The following is a 6,516-nucleotide window of genomic DNA, read 5'->3' as shown; positions in this document are numbered from 1 at the left end:
ATATGTTATTAAACCATGACATATACAGTGACACAATGAAAATTCCATAGTGAACCATATTAGTGGCATTAACTTGATAATGAAAGAATGACCCATCTTGAATCATGAAGATGGTAGAGTGAGTGAAAATTATAGAAGAGACATCTCTGCTTCTAAATGTACAGTGATGAATGACTTCATGTTTATAGACCATCCTTGCTGGAGGTGCTGGTCTTACAAGTTCTAAGTAGGATATATGGAAAACTTTTCATATTGTAAGCGAAAAATGACAGCAGATGCAGGCTCACCATAACTACCAAAGAAATTGAAGAAGCATATTGAAGTGACTGCTTTAAGTCTCTTAAGGGGTGTAATCATTAGCCTCCTAAGGAGTACTTTAAATTACAAACACATTCTGCATTATTAATGTAACATAGCTAGTTTATTGGATGTTGATAGCATGTCAAACATCTTGGGACCCATCTACCCATGAGGCACAGAGCAGTAGTCATGTTTTACTTATTCACAGATCTTTTGCCTTCACTAGGAAGGCAAATTCTGAAGATTTTTGAATCACATTTTAGCATTCCATAATCATACATCTTCCTCACTCTACATCTCATGAATAAAACTTGACATTTTGAGAAGGACAAGGTTCAAGTGTGGCATTGAGACAGCTGAAGATCTAAGGTACTAGAAAAAGCCAAAAATAATTTAGTGTTCCTTGAAGTGTATTAGTTACTTTTCTGTTGCTATTATAGAATACCCTGACAAAAATCAAATTAAGGAATAATGAGTTTATTTCATATTAAAGTTCCAGAGCAGATATCCATCATGGTTGGAAAGGCATGGCAAAAGCTACGGATGGCAGCAGGAGCTGAAAGATGTGGCCTTATAACATTCTATCTACACAGAGGGATCACAAAGAGTAACAGAGTGAGGGTAAGCTATACAAACTAAAAAACTGCCTTCAGTGATAGTGTCCCTTCAGGGACAGTGATCCTGTCCCCAGCAAGGCTCCACTTTCTAAAACTTACATAAACTTCCCCAACAGCAGCACCAGCTGGGGTCATGTGTTAAAGGTATGAGACTGTGAGGGACATTTCTCATCCAAACTATCACAAATAGAAAATAGGAATTACACACTTTCCACAGGATGGCTGGTTTTGGAATTCCTGTAGCTGGAGAGTTTCTCTCCAGGTCCCACCAAGCCTCCGCAGTTCCGCAGCCCACTTATAAAATAATCACTCAGACACTTATATTACTTATAAACTGCATGGCTATGTGGCTCAGGCTTCTTGCTACCTAGTTCTTATATTTTAAATTAGCCCATTTCTATAAATCTATACCTTGCCATGTGGCTCGTGGCTTACAGATACTTTATGGATGCTCGTCATAACAGCAGCTGGCAGTGTCTCACTCCCTCAGCTTTCTACTTGCCAGACTTCTCCTCTCTCTTTATCCTGCCCATACTTTCTGCCTGGCTACTGGCCAATTAGCATTTTATTTATTAACCCATCAGAGCAACACATTTACAGCATAGAGAACATGCCATAGCAAATTCCCTGTCTTCTCACTAGATCCAACAAATGTCATCAGTTAGCCTGTAGACCATGTGCATTACTTACTTTTTTTTGGTGAAAATGAGAACTTTATTGCAAGCACATCACCAGTGACAACACTGAGGATAAGTAAGAATATGAATCTAGCTTTGCATTCTTTATCTGCCAAGAACTTGTAAAAAATATCTCAAAGAAACCCAATCAAGAGATCTTAGAAATTTTACCAAATATTTAGGTAACAAAGAGCAAAACTTTCCATCAATTCATATGGTAATACTGTAAGTTTCTGGACTACTCCAAGACATTTAAATATTCCAAAGGCAACATTAAGCTTAATGCAACATCAATGTTTGAAGCAACAATGAGTTATCCTATATAAATGAGACTAGGGGGCCTCTACTTCCACTCTTAAAAAAAGTGGGAAAATTTTCAAAAGGGAAGAGATGTGGAACTCTTCTTAAATAGAGTGTAGCTGGATTTTCCACTTATGGGAAAGGTGAGGTAGGGTCTAAAAAGATGAGAAATGACTTTTTACCACAAGATATTCCAGAGAAGAACCATCACTGATAAACAAGGTCATTAAATTGGTCTTGGATTTGGTCCATAGTTTGTGGGAGATCTCAAGCTGGAATAAACCATTCATGCTCTTCTTCCTCTTCCAGCATTTCTTGGAAACAACGTTCAATCAATTCTTCTTCCCACAACTCCTCTTCTATTTGTTTGTTGAATTCCTCTTCATTTTCCATCCACATGTACTCTGCAAATGGATTATCATCTTTATGAGCATGACCGTTAATAATCACATCTTCATTGATGATGCTTGGGCTAGTACTGCTGCGACTTGGATCTTTCATGGCTGGTGTTCATTGTCATTTTTAAGCCAGTGCATGGCAGCGGGGATGGTAGCCAATGAATCCTGTCGGTCTCTGCGGATCTCCACAGGCAGCCCTGCTCCTCAACTTGACGTGCGCTTCACCCCGCATTACTTACTTTTTTATTGTTGCTGTAATTGCCAAGAAGTCAATGAAGGAGAAGAGAGTTTGCTTTGATTTACAATTGAGGTGGGATACAGGTTGCTCCTGATGGGAAAGCCATGGTAGGATGTGACTTCATGGTAGCAACTGAGCTCCCTCACATCTTGAAGCAAGAATGAGAAAGCAGACAGAAAATGAATATAGGCTCTAAAATCTCAAGGTCCACTTCTAATAATTTACTTCTTCCTGTGAGGTTCCATCTAACAATAGTTCTGACTTTTCCATACAGCACTACCAGCTATAGAACAGGAGCTTAAATACATGAGCTTAGGTGGGACATTCATATTCAAGGCATAATACCCTCATTACCTAATGAATTTTAAATCATCATCTCAGATTGCTAAGCAATACCCATTATTCACTAAACCATCAATAAAATCTGGTACATGGCATTCTATATACCTATATGCATCTCTCTTCTTTTAAAACCTCTTATCCAAAGACTGGTCTTGTTTTATGTCTTTCTATCCCTGTAGTATTCCTTCTAGTGAAAATGCACAAAAGATACATTTTATTTCAATGGGTTGAAATAAAAATGTTTCAAGAGAAAACCATTTGTATTGCATTCAGCATAACCTGGTTATGAGTAGAAAAGAGTTAATTCCCTTTTTGAATAACATAGCAATATCTGATCCAGAAACAGACTGATCACTCATGGGTGATTTCCTTGAATTTGCAGAATTGTTCTTTTATAAATGAACTCTATACACAGCCCAGGGACCATTTGATGGGACCTGTAATAGAGGCATTTGTGGGGATCATTGCCTGAGGAAATCACTGCAGCAATTTACATATGTGTTTTAGTTTAATATCCATATATATATATATATGTATGTATGTATGTATGTATGTATTTTTGCTGTATTCATGTGTAAGCCCTGACGATGGAGGGGTTATTATTGTCTTGGAAATGCATAGGAGACAGCACAATTTGCAAAGAAACAGCTGGAGTGTGATCTAATCTCCACGTTCCAATTTAACTTATGCACAAAACATGCATAAAAAATTAACTCTCCCTGAGCAAATTGCTCTGTGTACCTAGTGAGCCTCAGCTTTGCTGTAGCAAAAGCTATGTGCCTGTTATGACCCAGAGATTCCATTAAATAATACATAGATGGTTGAGAGAATATAGCATTTATACATTTAATATTAATTTGACTACAGTATAGTTGCTATGTCTAAACCATAAATATGTCCTCATCTTCAGGCCTTCTGTTTCAGTGACTCTTGACCTCCTTGAGTGAGACAGCAAGAACATTCTGAACGAGGTTTAGGAAGAGATATCAGATTAAATTAAGAACTCATGCATTTATGGATCAGATAGAGAAGCAGAAAATATTCACAAGGGATGAACTTTGAAGAAGGAAATTGCTGAGTTGTTCCTTGGTCATGCACATTGTGAACTAGTGGTCCTACATAGAACTTAAAATGTGGCAATTGAAATGGAGTATTTTTGAAGTGTATAAGTTTTTATCATTTTATGTTCAAATTTATGTAAAAATATTTCCTTCACTAATCATTTTTAGTGATTGATTTTGTTATTAATTTTGTTAAACACTTTATAGAAGGTTAAGTTCATGCTAAGAATATGAGGAAAAAGAAAACAAATTTCTTAATTATAAAGAAGCAAAATGTGATCTCACATTCATTATGATAGGCACTATCAGAAACAATACATTAATAAATATTGGTGAGAATGGGGAAATTGGAATATTTAAGTGCTCTTGGTAAGAAATGTAAAATCGTGCTGTCGCCATGGGAAACTTAGAAGTACAGTGACTTATCAAAAAGTTAAGGAAACTGTTATTTGATTAAGCAATTTTACTTCTGAGCAAGTTTTTGAACCATTGAAGCAGGATATGAAAGAGCTATTAGCACATTTATGTACCTTGAAACATTATGTACCTTCACAATATTTCAGAAGCATAAATGGCTGGTGTCTGTCAGTAGATAAATTGATAAATACATATTCATAAGCATTGCAAATACATGTATATATTCACATACCAAAGTGTATGTATAGTCGTACACATTGCAATGTTTCTAACCTTAAAAAAATAGGTAATGCTCACTTCAGCAGCACATATGTTACAATGAGAATGGCACCGAGAAGATTAGCATGGCCCCTGTGCAAGGATGACACACGAATTCTTGAAGCATTCCATACTTTAACCAAAACCAATTAAAGACAGAACAAAAAAGAAAACTTCAGACTAATATTCCTAGTGAACACACATTCAAAAATTCTCAGTAAGATACTTGTAAACACACTACAGACATACATCAATAAGATTGTCCACTAGGATCAAGTTGGTTTTATCTTGAGAGGCAGGGATGGTTCAACATACTCAAGTTGATAAATACAATAAGCCATATAAATTGACACAGAGGAAAAAAATACTTGTCCCAAAAGATAGAAAAAAGCCTCTGATAAAATCCAATGTGCCTTCATGATAAACATCTTAGAGATCATAGAATATAGGACTAGAGAGAAAATATCTCAACATAATAAAGTCTATATATGAGAAATGCACAGCCAACATCATTCTAAATCAAGAGAAACTTGAAGCAATCCTACTGAAATCAGAAACAGTCAACATTTGCACATCAGCTATATTTTATCTAGTTCTTTATTTTCTGCATCACTAAAATTTAAAGTCAAATCTGTCACTTGTATATCTTGAATACTTCTAGAAATGTTCTTCCCTTTCCCTTTTTTTCCCATCCCAGGAGCATGTGTACATGTGTGTGCATGTACATACAGGCAAGAGATCAATCTTGGGTATAAGTTCTCAGTAGATATCTGTTGGAGACCAACTCTGGACAGCTGTGTCTTGAACCTTGTGTTACCTGCCACGATTTATCAAGCCTCGTGTAAATAAGAGGCTTTTAGTCTAACCTAGGAATGTAGGATTAAATAAACCTCTTTAAATCAGCTAGCTGCAGGGGCCTGGGACCAAAGCGACCTCCTGCTGACCCTCCTTAGGAATTTTCTTTGTCCTCTCCTCACTCCTGCTCCCCCTCCCTACCTGAAGCCCTGTTTATAAGCTCTAACACCAGTCAATAAAGTGAGACCTTGACGCAACTCAGACTGACTCTCTTTCTTCACGCGCTTGGTCTCCTTTCCCTCTCGCCCCCCATTGATTCACAGGTGGTCCCTCCTCGAGACCCTCGAATAACCTGGCCTGCTGGACGGGTCAGATATCCACTTTGTTCTTTCACCCAAGGTCTCTTACTGATTTCAAACTTACCTAGTAGGCTAGAATGGCTGGTCCGTGAGTGCCAGAGATCTGCTTGTCTTCTCTCTACCACTGGGATTATGCATGCACCACTAAACCTGGCCCTTTACATGTGTGCTGGGGATTGAACTTGGGTCTTCATGGTCACATTACTAGCACTTTACCAAGTGAACTCTCTCTCCAGTCCTTGCTTGTTGTTCTGTAATACATTCACTGTCAGAACAACTGAGAGTAAAGCTGGAGAAAAATCTTTGGTTTAAGTAGCATCTGAAAAAAAAACAAAACAAAACAACAACAACAAAAAAACTCCAAACTCTAATAAAGTGAAAATATTTTTTGCTAAAACAAAAAAACATAGAATTGCTGTGCAAGCTAATCTTATGTCGAATTAACACACAAACTAGTTATCTGAAAAGAGAAAACTATAATTGACAAAATACCTCTGAAAGTTCTGACTGTATTTTCTTAATTAGTGATCAATGTGGGGGGGGGAATCTCAGATCATGTAGGGTAGTGCCATCCCTGGGCTTCAGGTCCTGGTTCTATTTAAGGTGGTCTGAGCAAGCCATGGGAAACAAGGCAGTAAGCAGAACCCTCCCATGGGCTCTGCATCAGCTCTTGCCTCTAGGTTCCTGCAATATTTGAGTTCCTGTCCTGACTTCCTTTGATGATGAACTATGATATGGATATGAAAGCCAACTT

General features: G+C 37.5%; 1 non-coding gene across 1 annotated transcript; it reads left to right on the top strand.

Moving 5' to 3' along the window:
* The first annotated feature begins 4,639 nt into the window (after positions 1–4,639).
* LOC114701113 lies at positions 4,640–4,746 on the top strand. The gene has a single exon (XR_003735786.1). It is a non-coding gene; the product is annotated as a U6 spliceosomal RNA (small nuclear RNA).
* The last annotated feature ends 1,770 nt before the right edge of the window (positions 4,747–6,516 follow it).

This window comes from Peromyscus leucopus, chromosome 15 (genome assembly GCF_004664715.2).
Source record: "Peromyscus leucopus breed LL Stock chromosome 15, UCI_PerLeu_2.1, whole genome shotgun sequence".
Classification (NCBI taxonomy): Eukaryota; Metazoa; Chordata; class Mammalia; order Rodentia; family Cricetidae; genus Peromyscus; species Peromyscus leucopus.
Note: the sequence above shows the minus strand (reverse complement) of the source record. Positions and strands in the feature narration are given on the sequence as shown.